Source organism: Homarus americanus, unplaced genomic scaffold, assembly GCF_018991925.1.
Source record: "Homarus americanus isolate GMGI-L3 unplaced genomic scaffold, GMGI_Hamer_2.0 scaffold33468, whole genome shotgun sequence".
Lineage (NCBI taxonomy): Eukaryota > Metazoa > Arthropoda > Malacostraca > Decapoda > Nephropidae > Homarus > Homarus americanus.
This window is the reverse complement of record NW_024714177.1, coordinates 5,843,421-5,863,020: the sequence shown is the minus strand read 5'-3', so window position 1 is coordinate 5,863,020 and position 19,600 is coordinate 5,843,421.

Sequence of the window (19,600 nt, the reverse complement as noted above, 5' to 3'; positions counted from 1 at the left end):
TTTTGTTAAACCACCAATGTATGTAATAAGTCATTTATGCCCAATGTATATTTTCAGCCTTCGGGCTGTAGAACTTTTTCAATAAACCGTTAATTATTATTATTGTGTATTATTATTACACACACACACACACACAGACACACACACACACACACACACACACTTGTAAACTTACGACTAAATGTGATTATAACATTGAGTACAAATATATAAAATGTAAACAAAGGAATTAATAAACTGCTACATTATAAGTATCCCAACGAGATAGAATATTTTCCGGAGCTTTAATTAATTATCCGTGTAAAAATATTCCTCTATAAACACATCCAAGACAGTCGTTCCCTTCCCTCATGCACAGGTACATCACTACTGAGCCAAGGAACCTCACCAGTGAAGGAAATGTAAGAAAGAAAAATAAACAATTGAAGACAACATCAGTCACTCGCATGGTCTGGCCCTCGAGATCTCAGCTGATTTTTGTTGACATCGTTAGAGCTCATTTAACCCCCGAATCGACCAGAGCAATCCTTGATCATCCCAATTCTTTCAGGGTCTTTCAGGGTTTTTCAGGGTCTAGTTTTGGTGGTCTGATTTGTTAACTATCTCTCTCGTATGGTCTGACTTTCTTGGGTTCTCCTAAGCTAAAATGGTTTACTGTATACCACTGTTTGTATACCTGCACCGTCTATACACACTGTTTATAAACCACTACTCTCTATATAAATTGCTTATTATATTTGCACTATCTATCTATCTATCTATCTATCTATCTATCTATCTATCTATCTATCTATCTATCTATCTATCGATCTATCAATCTATCTACCTATATAGAACACCACGTACAAAACACTCTTTACAACTCATTAAAAAACCCGTATATTATTCACCTCTGACGACCTGGAAGTTACATTATATAAAATTAGTTAAGTTTTAATATCACCAGGTATAGAGACAAGAGTCGCCCGTGGTAACAGATTAAAACTTTGGCCATTTAACATAACAAGGCATACTAAAGGAGGGAGATGACGCAGAGGAGCGGAAGGAAAGAGAGGAGATGAGAAGGGGAGAGAAAGAAAGAGAAGGGGAAGATGAATAAGGAGATAAAGACCGTGTACAAGAAATATGTAGCGAAAGGAGAGGTTGAAGGGAGAAGGGATAGAAAAGAGATGATGATAAAGGAGAAAATGAAGATTAAGAGATGATGAAAAGAAAGTATAGAGGAAAGGAAGAAAAATAATAATATACAGATAGAAGGAAAGAAATATATGAAAGAATGGAGAAGCGATGAGGAGGAGGAGGAAGAGAAAAGAAGCTGATGATAAAGAAAAAACAAAAGAAAATATTAAAAAAAAAACAGACAACTGAGAGACAAAAATATAACCAATAAAAAAAGCGAAAGAAAAAAGAAGATAAAGACAAAGGGAGAAATTAGAAAGAAGAAAAAGTGGAAAAGCGAGAGGAAAGAAAAAAAAAGGAAGAATCAGACAAAGAAGCAAAAAAGGACAAAAAAACACGATAAAGGAAAGGGTAAAAAATGAAAAATAAAATAAATAAAAAGAAAAACAGATGACAATATGACCGCAGCACCAGGAGAGTTGACCCGGAACTAGACGACGCACCCCCAGCACCCCACCCTAGCCACCCCACCCCCCTCTCACTCCCACCCCCAGCAAGACAACGCGACAAGAGCCACTTACTGCTAACCCAAGAAAACAACAACAACAACAACAACAACAACAACAACAACAACAACAACGCTTATTGATACAGCGCCACCCAAAAAATTTACTGGTTGATGTAAAAAGAAAGAATTAATAATTTTCCGAAGTATTACATTAACTACAGTTCACAGTTCACAGTTACAGGTTACAGTTCACAGTTACAGGTTATAGTTCACAGGTTACAGGTTACAGTTTACAGTTACAGGTTATAGTTTACAGTTGCAGGTTATAGTTCACAGTTACAGGTTATAGTTTACAGGTTACAGGTTACAGTTTACAGGTTACACGCTACAGTTTACAGTTATATGTTACAGTTTACAGGTTACAGTTTACAGTTACAGGTTACAGTTTACAGTTATAGGTTGCAGTTTACAGGTTACAGGCTACAGTTTACAGTTACAGGTTACAGTTTACAGTTACAGGTTACAGTTTACAGTTACAGGTTATAGTTCACAGTTACAGGTTACAGTTACAGGTTATAGCTTACAGTTACAAGTTACAGTTTACAGTTACAGGTTTTCAAGTACGCATTGTAGGTTAGTATACACACAGTCATTAAAATACAGAACTTTTTTTTTTTAATGGATGTTGCCTGCCGATGGTGACTATATTAACGGGGTAAAGTAAGGGAACCATAATAGACAGCTAAATTGAGAGACAAATTGACAGAGAAATGGACTGATTGATGAATACTTTAAGGAGAGAGTCTTAGTAATAATGTGTGTGTGTGTGTGTGTGTGAGACGGACACATTATACTCATAAAGGTTTTCGTAATACAATGACCTTGACCACCCGCTTTGACCTTGTCTCGTATTATTATAAGTGTGCAAAATTTTCACAATAATTGGCGAATAATTTTTTTTCAAGATACTTTGTTAATATACATGCAAAAATACACTCATACATTCATAACACGTACATACATACATACATACATACATACATACATACATACATACATACATACATACATACATACATACATACATACATACATACATGCATACATACATACATACATAGGCACCTAGCCCTTCGCCAAAGCATCCATTTGCAGTGTCGCTAATAAAAACTAATTATACTCAAGCGCCACGCATGTATAAATCAGACGTCCCCCCCCCCTAGCGCCACGCACCTGCTTCTCTCCATCCATAATTCTTCATGAACTCGTCGACGTTGGAGGCAGGAAAATACGAGCACAGTGTCCAGCAGTATATCAGGTGCTGCCCGCGGTCACCACCCTCACCTGCTGCGTGTGTAACCTATCCCAGAGCGCGTAGTACACTTCCCTGTCACTCACCCACCCACACACACACACACACACACACACGCTCATATACTCACCAAAATTATCTTCCCTTTCCTTACCTCTTGATTTCATTCCAATTTTCAACTTCATTCTTCCTTCTCCCCTTCCTCCTTCCTTCTTTCTTTCATCAATTGTGCTTTTTTTTATCACTGATTTTTGTCTTTTACTTGGGATCTCGTTTCTTCCCAGGTGTTATTATGTTATTCTATTCCTGCTTTATTCTGTTTACCCATTCTCACTCTTCCTACAAACACACACACACACACACTTCCTCTCCTCCCTCATCTCTCTTCCAATTCTCTATGTTTCTACTCTCTCTTTCTGTCTCTCTCTCACTCTTACTCTCTTTCCTCCCTCCCTCTCTACGCTCCCTTACGCTCCCTTGCCTCCCATTCCATTCCCTTTCACGTAACTGTGATGGCATTTTTGTTTTTGTCTGCGGTTGTTTTCAACTAATTTTTCCCGGAATATTTCACTTTCAGTAACTGTGTAATGGTTTTGACTGTTGGTGCTCTGAAATACAGTTTTCTGGCCGGTGGGGTTCTCTGCTGGGCGTTATTTTCACCCTTATTTATTTTTTTCTACCTGTCTCGTTTAACTTCGTGTTCTCTCTACTTATTCACAATTATCAAAATTTTCCTCTCTCTCTCTCTCTCTCTCTCTCTCTCTCTCTCTCTCTCTCTCTCTCTCTCTCTCTCTCTCTCTCTCTCTCTCTCTCTCTCTCTCTCTCTCTCAGTGTCCTATTGTGCTAAAGGCAAAAAAATACAAAGGGTATTCTTCTGCATCTCTTGTGTATAATTTTTAAGGTTTGAAATAGATAGATAGATAAACAGAAAGGGAAAGAGAGAGAAAGAGAGAGAGAGAGAGAAAAAAAATAAAAATTCCCCTGCTTGTTTACCAATGAAAAATGGAACGAACAGGCTGCCGGCGCTCCACGCGAGGAAACCCAATTAAAAACTGAAAATTTGAAAGCATTTTTTTTTAATTATTGAGAGGGGTGCAAAAATAACAGTTTCCTTTTTCTTGTATATTTATATCAACGTAACATCCTGTGGTCTCAAGAACAAGCCTCCACTGGTAACACTACACTCGCCGTGCTCTCGTGGTCTCGTCAACAGCGGTAAGAATTGATTGGAGGAAAAAATCATGCTTTTGGGATGTAAATATACCAGACGTATGAAAATAATTTGAGGGTGTTGAGGTGGACCTGTCAACGACTGTGTGTAAAACACTATTTTGTTCGTGTGTGGGGTATTGTTTTTATAGCGAGAGAGGCCACACTATATCACCTGCTGGGTGTTCTGGCCACATTACATCACCTGCTGGGTGTTCTGGCCACACTACATCACCTGTTGGGTGTTCTGGCCACACTACATCACCTGTTGGGTGTTCTGGCCACACTACATCACCTGCTGGGTGTTCTGGCCACACTACAGCACTTACTGGGTGTTCTGGCCACACTACATCACCTACTGGGTGTTCTGGCCACACTACATCACCTGGTGTTCTGGCCACACTACCTCACCTGCTGGGTGTTCTGGCCACGTGGTAACACCCAGTGGGCACCAGGAGTAAACAAGGTCCAGTAGATACGCTCACCACATAACACCTCCTGGTGATGTTGTGGCCTCTGACCACACAACTTTAATGCCAACAAAACATTTTCGTTCTCCAACATGGTGGGCAGGAGAGCAACATGGGTGTACAGCACGCGTCCACCAATACTACATATACAGAGTTTGCAAAATAATCATGGTGTGTGTGTGTGTGTGTGTGTGTGTGTGTGTGTGTGTGCGAATTTTGAAAATTGTTACAATTATATAGAAGTTTCGCGAAATTATTGTGTGTGTGTGTGTGTGTGTACGTTGCATTCACCAAATTCTGGTTGGCTAATATACAGAGAATTAACCAAATTACAGTATATGTAGAGCTGCCACCAAAATTAATGAGTATCATTATATAAGCAGAGTATAACTGCTAACAAAACAATGTGTAGGTCAGTAGTGCAATAATGATTATGTATTACCGAAATTGTGTGTGTGTGTGTGTGTGTGTGTGTGTGTGTGTGTGTGTGTGTGTGTGTGTGTGTGTGTGTGTGTGTGTGTTGTTAGGATGTAAACCATTTAATAAATTTAACACAATTACACAACATTCTTTGCCTGCCTGAATTACATACATTTCAATACAACACGACAGAAACTATTTAGAACTAATCACGAATAACAACCAAGAGTCCTGACCTGACCTAACCTAACCTAACCTAACCTAACCTAACCTAACCTAACCTAACCTAACCTAACCAAACCAAACCAAGCATACTAATGATGTCCCTTAGTTCACTTACTCGAATAAATAGATGAACAAAAAGAAAACGAACACAGGTGAACAATTACGATAACATACAAATAGATGAACAAAAAGATAACGAATAAAATAACAAATTAGTTCCTTCGAGTATGGTTGTAACGTTTAAATACCATACTTATATATATATAGTTTTACATGTTTTTTGCATAGTGTTCTTAAGAGCCAATGAAGGTGTGAGGGTTGGCGACCACGGCCCATCACTAAACTTAATTTGGGGTGAATTTACGAATCCTCTCAGGTGTTTATCTCTTCCGGGGACTACCGCTTTTAGCTATCCATCCATCCCTCCCTCCAACCATCCATCCATCTATCCATCCAACCATCCATCCATCCCTCCATCCATCCATCCATCCCTCCCTCCATCCATCCATCCATCCCTCCAACCATCCATCCATCTATCCATCCAACCATCCATCCATCCCTCCATCCATCCATCCCTCCATCCATCCATCCCTCCCTCCATCCATCCCTCCCTCCATCCCCATCCATCCTCATCATCCATCCCTCCCTCCATTCATCCCATCCATCCATCCCTCCCCTCCATCCATCCATCCATCCCTCCAACCATCCATCCAGCTATCCATCCAACCATCCATCCATCCCTCCATCCATCCATCCATCCATCCCTCCAACCATCCATCCAGCTATCCATCCAACCATCCATCTCAGTCTCTACCTTCCCCTGGCTCCCTACCCTCAATATTCAGTCATTAATATAACTGCTCTGGTGATCACTCGTACGTTCAGTTACTATCGGGTGGCATTCTTGGGGTGTCAACGTGTAGAACAAATATATTCACTAGTTAATTTTGTTGTTCTGATAAGGAGGTGAAGCAGCTTTCGCCTTTAATTCTGGCCAGTTACCAAGAACCTGCCTTGGAGAAGTGACTCTGTATGGTCCTCCCCTCTCCCTTCCCCCATACACAACACCTCTTCCCATACCCAACGTCTCTCTCTACCCCTGTTGCCTTAATAAGTACGTTAGGCAAAACCTTTCTCTTGGATATGGCAGGGTCACCTATCCTCATATCAGCTGACACACTTGGGGCGATGTTAGTATCAGCTGACACTTTTTGGGGCTTTGTTCGTATCAGCTGACACTGGGGGTTTATAAGGATTAGCTGACACTGGGGATTTATAAGGACCAGCTGACATTCAGGGGGTACACAAAGATCTGCTGATACTGTTAACATACACATGACAGACCACTAAAACTGCACACACACACACACACACACAAGAACTCTGAAGTGGAAAGCAACGCAAACAGACTCACGGAACAAGCAAGACAGAAAGTAAACAAGCTTGTAAACATTTTTCCACCGATAATTAGGTGGTGAAGTATGTGCTGAGGCAGAGGCGAACGAGACCAACTGATCGACCTGAGAGCTGCCCTCACAAGTCGAGTAGCAAGCGACCATGAGAGAAGAGAGAGGGAGGGAGGGGGGGTTATAAGTTACGTTCTTGAGTGCACTGTGAGGAGTAGGGAAAGCTGCACCTCATTTCCTGTGGAGGGCATAAAAACACTCTCAAACGGAGGTAAATATAAAAATAAAAATATTACATCGAAAATAACATACAGAAGTATTATGACGTCATGTTTACTTACATAGCTCGTGTATATTTAGTCCATACTATACGAGCTGCTATACAAATATACAGTTCTACTCATTATGACGAAACATCAATAGGCAGAAGGTGTAGACTAGAGTAGTGATAAACATGTATTGAGGACACGACATGATAATTACGTGAACTATCTTAATATGCTGAAACTGCAGGGTATTGACAAGACCCGGTACATGAATTCCACCACGCTCGTAAAACCTGAGGACGGAAGAGGCATGGCACGAAGAGCGCGCGCGCACACACACACACACACATTTATTTAATTAAAATGAAATAGGGAACAAAACTATATCAACACAATAAAAATAATAATAATAATAATAATAATAATAATAATAATAATAATAATAATAATAATAATAATAATAATAATAATAATAATAATAATAATAATAATAATAATAATAATAATAATAATAATAATAATAATAATAATAATAATTGTGGTAAAAGCCCAAACCGGGCATTACCTCTAGTACCGACATTGTTACATTGGAGAAAGTCGAAAATCTGGCTCATAGGTACACGCTGGCTCGCTGAAGGACCGTCCCAGCCACCACTGTAACGGGCACACTAACGACTCCTGTAAGGGCTGTCGGAGAAATTACCCAATATTGCTGTTAGGTTAATGGGCTAGTTCTTTCAATATCTGACAGTCGTCGGCGCTGTCTCATAGCAGGGGAGGCGTAGTTGTTGTTGTTGCTGTTGTTGTAGTTGTTGTGACTGTTACTGTAGTTGTCGTTGTTGGTTGTTGGTTGTAGTTGTAGTGGCGGTGGTGGTGATTCTGGGGGACATAGTCTCATACCAGGGGCGGAATAGTTGTCGTTGTTTTCTTGTTTATACAGTTGTTGATACTGTTGTTGTTGCTGCTGTTGTTGTTGTTATTGTTATTGTTGATGATGATGATGATGATTTTTGCCATTGTTAGATTTAATATTGACATGAGCTCTTGTTAGTAGCAATGTGTGAACTACCTTTAGTGCGCACACACACACACACACACTGCAGCTGTCCAGGGTAGTGCAGTGACAGTGTTGTTTTGCTACTAGTGCTAAACTGTAAACACCATCAACCTTTCTCTCATACGTTCACTATATTTCTCTTTCGTATTGTTCTTTATCTTTACCACACATAATTAATACACCACACCACGCCACACCACACCACATCAAACCACAGTACACCGCACCACACTACATCAACCCACACCACACCACATCACACCACACCACATCACACCACACCACACCACACACCACATCACACCATACCACACCACATCACACCACACCACATCACATCAAACCATTTCAAACCATTTCACACCAAACCACACCACACCACACCACACCACACACCATCACATCAAACCATTTCACACAAACCACACTACCACACCACACCACATCACAAACCAAACCACACCACATCACATCAAACCATTTCACACCAAACCACACCACACCACACCACACACAGCACACCACCACACCACACCACAAGCACATCACACCACCCACACCACATCACATCACCACACCACACCACACCATCACATACACCACCATCACACCACATCACACTGCACCACAGCACATCACACCACACCACAGCACACCACACCATATCGAACCATTTCACACCATATCACATCATACCACATCAACCCATACCACACCACATCACACCACACCACACCACACCACACCACTCCATATCACATCACACCACACATCACACCACACCACACCACATTAAACCACATTACACCACACCACATCACACCACATCAGACCACACCACACCACAACACACCACATAAGCACCACGAATTAAAGCTTACGGTTATTATTATTTACAAGCTTCAGGTAATCACGTGGGAACAACAGTATAGTGCAGGTCCCTAAGTGGTGGTCAGGGGTGTTGAAGGCTCCCTCAGGTGTCAACAAACTGTATCTGGATTTTATGATTACTTTTATGATTATGATTACACAACCTGCAGCCTCACACTTCACCCTAAAGTCTTCACACTGCTTCCTCACACTGTACATTGCTCCCTCACACTGTACATTGCTCCCTCACACTGTACATTGTTCCCTCACACTGTACATTGCTCCCTCACACTGTAAATTGCTCCCTCACACTGTACATTGCTCCCTCACACTGTACATTGCTCCCTCACACTGTACATTGCTCCCTCACACTGTAAATTGCTCCCTCACACTGTACATTGCTCCCTCACACTGTACATTGCTCCCTCACACTGTACATTGCTCCCTCACACTGTACATTGCTCCTCACACCTGTGGTGCTCCCTCACACACTGTACATTGCTCCCCCTCACACTGTACATTGCTCCCTCTTACTGTAAATTGCTCCCTCACACTGTGTACATTGCTCCCTCACACTTGCTGCTCCCTCACACTGTAAATTGCTCCCTCCCCACCTGTACATTGCTCCCTCCACACTAACACATTGCTCCCCTCACACACTAACCGTGCTCCCTCACACTTACATTGCTCCCTCACACTGTACATTGCTCCCCCTCACACTGTACATTGCTCCCTCACACTGTACATTGCTCCTCACACACTGTACATTGCTCCCTCACACTGTGCTCCCTCACTGTACATTGCTCCCTCCACTGTACATTGCTCACTGTACATTGCTCCCTCCCACACTGTAAATTGCTCCCTCACACTGTACATTGCTCCCTCACACTGTAAATTGCTCCCTCACACTGTACATTGCTTCCTCACACTTTACATTGCTCCCTCACACTGTACATTGCTCTCTCACACTGTACATTGCTCCCTCACACTGTACATTGCTCCCTCACTCTAAATGCCTCTACCTCACTCTGAAAACTGTTCCCTCATACTAAACAAAAGAACAGACCAAATTAGTCTCCAAGTACAGTCCTGCCGCATGTCAAGAGAAATTCATTACTCCTCTCTCTCTCTCTCTCTCTCTCTCTCTCTCTCTCTCTCTCTCTCTTTCTCTCTCAGCAGCACCACAACACGCCCTGTCAGTCCCCTGTTGACCTGAGAAACCAGCAAATTATATGATAACCTCCGTGTGTTTCCGGACGTCCAGTATAAATCTGGATAAATTTCGTGAATTCTGTGGTACCGGTGCTCTGTCGGGGAGATACCGGTGCTCTGTCGGGGAGATATTGGTGTTCTGTCGGGGAGATATTGGTTTTCTGTCGGGGATGATTCTGGTGCTATGTCGGAGAGATACTGGTGTTCTGTCGGAAAAATTCTGTTGTTCTGTCGGAAAGATATTGGTGCTTCGTCGGGATGATACTGGTGGTCCGTCGGGGAGATAATGGTTCACTGTCGGGGAGACACTGTCGGGGGTCTGGATAATGGAGAATTCTGGGAAATGGGGATATCTGGGAAATGGGAACCCTTGGGGAAGACTCAGAGGTGCATCGTTCGGCAGCGTTGTACAATGAGTAATGGCATATCGGTGTACACTGCATTATGGGGCAGGAGTTTCTCTGGACTATCGCTTTGATTCTCGTAACATTTTGAACTGAGAGAGGAGAGAGAGAGAGAGACGAAAGGGGAGAGAAACAATGCAAAAACGAAAGTAACGAAGAAACAAAGACAAACATAAAACAAGAGAGAGAAAGACTTGGACATGCATACGGAGAAAAGGCAAAGAAAGGAAAGATAAAGAAAAAGAAGTAGAATGGAAAAAGACAAAGAGATACACAGTGAACCAACAAAAACCCAAATATTAACTCTCTCTCTCTCTCTCTCTCTCTCTCTCCTCTCTCCTTCCTATCTCCTTTCATTATCTCCACCTCCTTTACTCTCCCTTTCCCTCTTCTCTCCATATCTCCTCCTCAACTCCGTCTTCTTTACGCCACCCTTCACTACCTCCTCCCCCCACTCTCTAAGCTTCCTTTCTTCACTTATCTCTCCATTCTCTCGTCATTCCCTGCTTCTTCCTCCTCCTCCCCCCCCCCTAACCTCCGGCAAGTCCTTTCATTAATTCACGTTTTTGGCCTGTGTGTGTGTGTGTAGTGGTGGTCATAATCTTGCCCTGCCCTGCCCTGCCCACTCCAGCACACACCACCCCTCTTGCATTGCTGGCCAGTTCTGTTCACTGTTTTTGCATTAGTGGTGGGGCGAGTATGGGGGCTGAGGGAGGGGAGGGGAGGGGAGGGGAGGAGAGAAGTTTGCTTGATTTTTTTGCAGTGGCTGAGAGAGAGAGAGAGAGAGAGAGAGAGAGAGAGTGTGTGTGTGTGTGCGTATGTGTGTGTATGTGTTAGTCGAAATTTTTCTCAGTGTCGTCAGGATGGGCGTGGTAGTAAAGAGGAAGTTCTGCTTGTCCCTTTAATTAGTCGGGGGTAACTCTGCTTATTTTTTTTTTCTATTAGTCGGAGAAGTTCTACTTAGTTTAGTAATAATGGAGGAGGACGGGAGAGACTTTGGCATAATCTCTTGTATCTCGGGATGAGGGTGAGGGGTGTGGGGGATGAGAGGGTGATGAGGGGGATGGTGGGGGGTACTACATGTTTTCTGCTACAGGAGTTATGTGTATTTTCAGCCTTGTACGAGGTTCATTAACTATGTACGTGTTTTTCATGAGTGTGTCCTGATGGATTCACGAGATTGTGTAGTGTGTGTGTGTGTGTGTGTGTGTGTGTGTGTGAGGCATCAAGTGAGAAGGATAACGCTAGCAGGGGCTCCAACACTATCTACAGCGAGCTCTTTTAACTTACGTTTTCCTATAATCTCTTCCATAACCACCAGGCAAGCATATCTTTCAAGGAATATATAAATATATATATATTATATATATATATATATATATATATATATATATATATATATATATATATATATATATATATATATATATATATATATATATATATATATATATATATATATATATATATATAAATATATATTTATAATCCAGGTAAATTATCCCGGTTATTCTCTTTGATAATTATCCTGGTAATGGTCCCCAGGCTGTAGCTCGTGTCGTTTATCATGATATAGAAAAAATCTTAGGTTTAGTTGTTCGTAAGAAATTTCGCTGAGCCGCTACTTTTAGCATATTCTGAAAAACAGCTTCTCCAAGTGGGGTCTCGATTCCCAAACAGTTACTCCACGGAAAGGTCTTTAAATATGGAACCCGTTGAACTCCTTGTAAATTCTTTGAGATAAGAATTTTATTCATTTCTCAATAGATCTCCAAGCAAGACCTCTCAATAGATCTCCAAGCAAGACCTCTCAATAGATCTCCAAGCAAGACCTCTCAATAGATCTCCAAGCAAGACCTCTCAATAGATCTCCAAGCAAGACCTCTCAATAGATCTCCAAGCAAGGTCTAGGAATACACACATACATCAGCAGACTTCCACTGTTTCCTCACCAGGATTATCTGTCACAGCCTTCGTAAATACCATCACCATCACAGGGGTCGTACAAGTACCCCCTACTACTACTACTACTACTACTACTAACTATTGCTGCTCTAAAGTTAATGACACATTTACTATCGTTACATTATACTATATTCTGTATTTCACGTTTTTCCTGGGGGGGAGGGGTCAAAATATAGTTTTTATATATTTCAACCTCGTCAAGATGCTGAGCATAATCACTCCTTCACAGTCTCCACTCAACTTCTAGTAAAAGAAAAAGATTATAAATAATTCTTGGAAGAAAAATGCTCCAATTAAGTTGACGCCACTTCGGTATATGATATTCCGAATACAGACACACAGACACACACACACACACACACACACACATATATATATATATATATATATATATATATATATATATATATATATATATATATATATATATATATATATATATATATATATATATATATATATATATATATTTATATATAATGAAAATTCCTAAAGAATATATTTGTACTTGGATGTAAAATGCAAACTCTTAAACCTGTAATGGGACATATCCGTTTGGCTTGACCTGATTCAAGTCGCTCGAGGCCAGGTCATTCTTACGATCATTACACGCGTTTAAGTCCTGAAGAATTTTCTGAAGAGCACGAAGTATTCCCAAGTTGAATCTCTCGCTGGCTGCAAAACTCTAATTTTGCTGCTTCTTTACTAATGCTTACTTTTAAATTACCTGCAGGTGTGTAGATACTCTGCTTACGTTAACATACAAGTGACAATAATTGTGTCAGTCAGTAGGTGTCACTTATAATACAGTAACTTTACACTTAAATGAGCATAGGTTCTAGATATTGCTTCTTAGACCAATTTCATACAGATTCAAATTAATATTACCTCCAACATGAACGACACAGACAGTCAAGTCATAGAATGATAATTGTTGGTGGACGATGCGGGTGAACAGGTTAGAATGGTGAAATATTTAATTATCAATTATTATAACACATATTAATATAAAAGTTTAAAATTGATCTTCCGTCTCCATACATATTATCTTGTTTTATCTAATTCCAGTTCTGAGAGTTTTCCGCCCACCTCACATCACCCCACCAGGTCGAGATAAAAAATCTTCCTGGGATACATTACTATATCCACCAGGCCAAATCAATATTCCCTCATGAAAGAACATTCAATCAGTTACCGGAGTTTATATATTACAATAAGAAAGTTTACTACGGCTCTATCAATATCCACATTACCAAAATTCTGTTAATGTATATTCATTTTTCCGTCAGCTTCAAACGCAGTGAACATTAAGAGAATTGATTCTGGCCTTTCACAATGAGGGAAGCCGCTTCGATCAGTCACACGCGGCGCTGCGTTAACCCTTTGAGCAGGGTGACTTAACCCTTTTCAGTACAATAACTTAACCCTTTGAGTATAATGACTATATTGTTTGAGTACAATGGTTTATCAATTTGAGTGTAATAACAACACTTTGAGTACAGTAATTTAACCTTTTGAGTACAATGATTAAACTATGAGTACATTTTTTTAAGTCTTAGAGTACATTGAATTAACAATATGAGTATGATAACTTAACCCTTTGGGTATAATTCCTTAAAGGACCAATTCCGTGTACCAGTCAGTGCACTTAAGGGGTACCCAGCACGTTAGCCTGTATTAAGGGATTCACAGTGTACTATGACTGACTGATGAACCTCACGCCTACAATAAACAATATAATAAAATAAAATAAATCATTATAAACTAGCGATGGTGGACAGGGACAGGACAGCGTCAATAAATACCTCACAACAATACAACACCCAAGGATTGAACAGACAGGATGCTGCAATAAGGACTTTCGAGCACCTGCAGTCGGGTGGCTCGTCTACCAACACTAAGAGAACAATACCTTCTTGTAACAATAAACATAGATTTACTTGCATTCTGTAGTGGTAGTCAATGGCACTGCCGGACACAAGCAATTTCATAATACACTACTGCACAGGTCTGAGATTTTAGGTATAACCTTTACCTAACTTAAAGTCTTACCCTAACAGACTTCATCTGATCTCTGGCCAAAACCATCACACTCAAAACCAGACCATAATTTACCCATGAACACTCGGTAACCATCTATGTTCGCATGTAGTCCTAGATTCAATACTGTTGTCATGTGGGCATTGGGAGGTGTTGGGGCACGACTCCCTCTGGACACACTACGAAAAAAATAATATCAAAAGAATCAACATGAATGACTTCGCCAGTAAACTTCCACCACCACATATTCTCCAGGATACGTCACCGCTCTCCCTGATCTACAAACACTTCCACGGTCACCAGTTATACTCGGTCATGTCGACACTACGCTGGCCGAGGAGAGCATCTGGAAGAGCTAGTGCTTTTTGTGATAATATTTCAGAGTTATTTTGCTTATAAAACCTTCAACAGTTAAAAATATATTTCCTCAGGTTCAGCAACATACATAATAACTATTTATCTGGGATGAATTTAATTAAAACTTAGAATGTGAGTTGAAGCCAAATTCATGTATCAATAAAATAGCGATAAAATCATGTGGGTGACTGGGCATTTGTAAGGCATCACACCTCTGAATAACTGTATTAGACAAGTTAGATACTGCTTACGGGAGATGGGAGTTGTACATGACCTTAACTTATGTAAATACACAAAATCTGAAGAAAATTCGTATATACATCAGCAACGGTGAAAAGATTTTTCTCTAATAAAGATTAAATCAAGCAAGAATGGTGACAGATCTTTATAACGTCAGAGAAAATGAATTTGATGCCTGACTCAACCATTCTCCCAAAAGAGTTCCTTAAACTTAATTAATTCCCAACTGTCCAAATAAAAATCTATATTCGTGTTTGTCTTAGCACTAGAAATGTAAAGCTACTTGTCTTCATCACCCTCTAGTACCTGTGCCAAAAATAAACCCATGTAAAATTATCTATTATCACCTATATTCTACAACATCACAAATATTACAAAATCTTGACAATTTAACAAAACAAGTCTAATTCTCTTTCTACCATTTTTTTTACCTGTATATTTCAGACCTACACATGACAGTCTTTCCTGCTGTTACTAATAAGAAGATACAACCCCCCCCCCCTCTCCCCAGTGTGAATATTAAAGCAGCAGCAGAAGCAGCAGGGTATCAGTGGACGTCTGAATTATTTCCACTTCAGAGGAAAAAATACATTGTGGGAACTTGTACACGTCCACGATGTTGGTGTAAAATTATTATTGCACTCATCTTGTTGGAGAATACAGATGTCTGTCATGCTTGACTAATGACGCTCTCTCTCTCTCTATCTCTCTCTCTCTCTCTCTCTCTCTCCCACAACCTACTATACTGTACGTTTCTTCGCTTTCCTTCCACTGAACTCTCTCTCTCTCTCTCTCTCTCTCTCTCTCTCTCTTTCCATCTCTCTCTTCGACCCCTCCTTTCCTCTCCTTCCTGGCCCCCTCCCTCCCCTCACAACGCCGCCTCCGTCATGCCTGTTCACATAACACGGACAAATGAGTCAGACACAGTGTTTCGCGCGACACAATTAAGTTCTTGTCGGGGCTGAGTTTCTTCGTCTAGGCGAGCCAAAATTAGCTCCAGCAGTTACCCGGCGGTTATGTGTGCCAGTGGACAAGACTTTCCTTATTACCTCGTGTTTGTGGGAGCTACTGTATATGTGTGTGTGAGAGAGAGAGAGCATTTATTTATAGGTATGTGTATGTGAGGAAGTTTATGAGCATTTTATGTGTTTATATTTGAATGTATGTTTATTATCTTTAAAGTTTTTAACACAGGAGTAAAAGATAAACTAATCGTCAACTTAAAGGGTAGAGTGAGGCGCTCCACATGACGCCACAGAGCCAACAACAGCCGCAGGTGTGATTGTGACCAACTTGAGGAAACTTAGTAACTTCCTTCGTCGTAAAGTATAGTGGAGGTGAAGACTCTTGACCCATGTGCTGACAGCTATTACATGTCTCAACAGTCACATCACAGGTATCTAATTCTCCTTTTTGAAAACAGAAAGTTAATCTTGATACAATGATTTATACGCTACGAGTAAGGGTCTTTTTTTATTTACAAGTACAGGTATTTATTGTATTTTGAATGGAACTTGGCATGATATTTTTTTACACTAAAATTGTTATGCATTTTTTAAAGTACTGTAATCATATTCGAGTCAATAAAATGAGCTCATAGTAAACCCTTCGCTCGATTACTTAAGGGAGTTAACACCAACACACACTTGGGTGCCGTAGTGGAGAGGTGAATGAGAGAACAATGGAGGTGACTGTAGGCGTTAAATGATACAGTGAAGTGTTATATATTAGCTTTACCTTAATGAACAAACATTCTCATCTGAAGGAAAAACTAAAACGTTCGGCTACACAGCATTAAGTAGTGTGTGGGAGTGTGTACATAAGTCTAGGGAGGGACGGTGCCATATTTCACTACCCCTGTGTTACCTGGCTCTGAGACGACAATACTGTGAACACAAAGGATATTGTTTGTTCATCTATTTATATAACCTTCACATTGACCTCTGACCCCTGCAGTGAAGATAATGACTTTAAACGCCACACAATTGACCTTGGTTCCAAAGCTATACACGTGGAGGATAATGGTATTCCAAATGACATTGTTCTTTGACATTCATCCAGGAATTAAAGAAAGATGACCCTCCACTGCGTCAGGTGACCTTTGACCTATGAATAATGGGAATAAAGCCAACTCCTACAATATACCGTCCTTGTCGTCTGAGTCATGAGAACTGCACAACAGAGGGATACCACGGAGGGCTCTTGAGGCACTCAGGTGGTGATCCTACAAAGCCCACTCACAGCTGGTGACTTGTGCGTGGTGAGGATCAACCAGCTGGGACCAGGACACCTTGTATGTGACGCTCATACCAGGATCATGATAATACCAGGATCATGGTACGTGTGTCTCAGGGTGGCAGATGGGCAGCTGGGTCCCGGCTTCTCGAGAATAATTTTCCAAGACACTGTAGCTCCAAACGTTAGCTTTATCTCGACGCTTTAAAATGTGATCAAGGATGAGTCTAATGCCAAGAAGAAAACAAACAATAGCAAGTAGGTTCTGTTGATCTCTTACCCCCGAGAAAACTTGAATACTCAGTAGTCGATGTTTTCTTTGTTTTTTTCTTCCTATAACAATGTTGAGTGAGAAAGAGGTAAAGAAATAGTTTTACTTATTATACCGACACAACAACGTACGATATGTCTCTTTGTGAACGGAAACTTAGTATAAAGTGTATTGCATTCACGGCTTTCATTTACGGGCTGTACTTTCACTTTTCAACCAAGACACGTCAATATTTCTTCCTGCTATTCAACACGTTCACTTAGAAAGATCCAAATCTAAATAACAAGGTAACAGATGATGACGGTTTAACACCACCTCTTTGGTCCTCCTCCCAACAGCAAAAGCTAAAAGCTCCAACACCGAAATTCTATAAACTATTATTCAGTGTTAAGTTTGAACAATTAATATCTAGAAATAAAATACATAAACAAATATTAACCTAAAGATGGAAAGATACTTACTAGAGCTGTCCTCCTAAGCCTGAGGACTGATCATGACCGATGACCTATACGTTCTCAAATAAGATCAATTCGCCTCCCTCCATCACCCACCATCCCACCTGCTGCGTCACATTAAAATCTGTGTCTGCAGATTTTAAACATTTTATTAAAGGTCATCGTCTTTCATCATGAACTGTGACCTTCACGTTAAATCTTCACCCAAATTTAATGCTCTCTAGTGGTCAATATCCGAACTATAGCCACGTTCCAACGACTAGAGTGAGGGGTTATTTACCCAACCTACGACCGACTCTACTGTCTTTAGTATTTACTCAGTTTGACATAATCAACCTACAGCTTCGCCTGAATTATTAATCCCCCGTTTTAGAGTTAGTTTACACACACACACACTAATACTACTACTACTACTACTACTTTGCTGTCACTCGGAATCGAATATGACGATCATCCAACTATGATAGAATGATATGAGTTATTAAGGATGTCACCTCCGTTGGTGAGCTCTCAGGTGACTAGAGAGGCCGATACGGGACCGGCAAGGTCGTCCACAGATGTTGCACAGGTGGAGGGCAACATCTAGTGCGGGAGGGGCGGCGGCAGCGTCTTTCCGGCGTTAGCGCTTGTCTGCCTCGATTTGCAGTCGGGCTAATTCAAAAGTATTGACACCTTCTCGGGTGGTGCTCCTCCAAGCGTTACGGTGTGGAGTAAGCGTCTACCAGGTGAGGGGGTCGATTTGGCACTTTTTCGGTTTTGTCTTAAGACTATCCTTATATCTTTTCAGTTACCCGCCGGCGTTACCTTTACTATTCGTTAGATGACTGTAAAGTAGCTGCTTTGGCAATCTACTGTCGTCCATTCGGGATTTCCATGGCCACCAACGTATTTGGGCACGCACACACACACACACACACACACACACACACACACACACACACACACACACTGTGTATCCCCCGTGCTCTGGAAAAAAAGGCTCAGGACAAAAGCGTAATTAACCTGTTTCCTCGTGTATCTCATATGAGTGCGTGAGAGTCCACGCTCGCTAATCCTGATACAGCTAATTATGTAACAGAGAGAGACAGACAGACAGACAGACAGACAGACAGACAGACAGACAGAGACAGACAGACACAACAAACAAACAAACAAACAAACAAACAAACAAACAGACAGACAGACAGACAGACAGACCCCTTCATTTTTACTGATTATTTTTCAAGCATATTGCCACCAAAACTGAACGTAAAAAAATTGACACAACCAAAGTTGTCAATTATCATAAGAACAGCTGAACATAAGAGAAGTAGTGAATGAGGCTGTGTTTATGGTGTGTGTGTGTGTGTGTGTGTGTGAGTGTGTGTGTGTGTGTGTGAGTGTGTGTGTGTGTGTGTGTGTGTGTGTGTGTGTTAAAAGGGAGTGAACTGAAATATCTGAATTGCTAAAATAATAAGCTTCAGTTTATACAGGAATTCCAAATACGAATCCTTTAATTGTGAATACGACTGAATCAGCTATTACGATAGTTGGGGGAAGAAGGGAAGGATCACATAAAT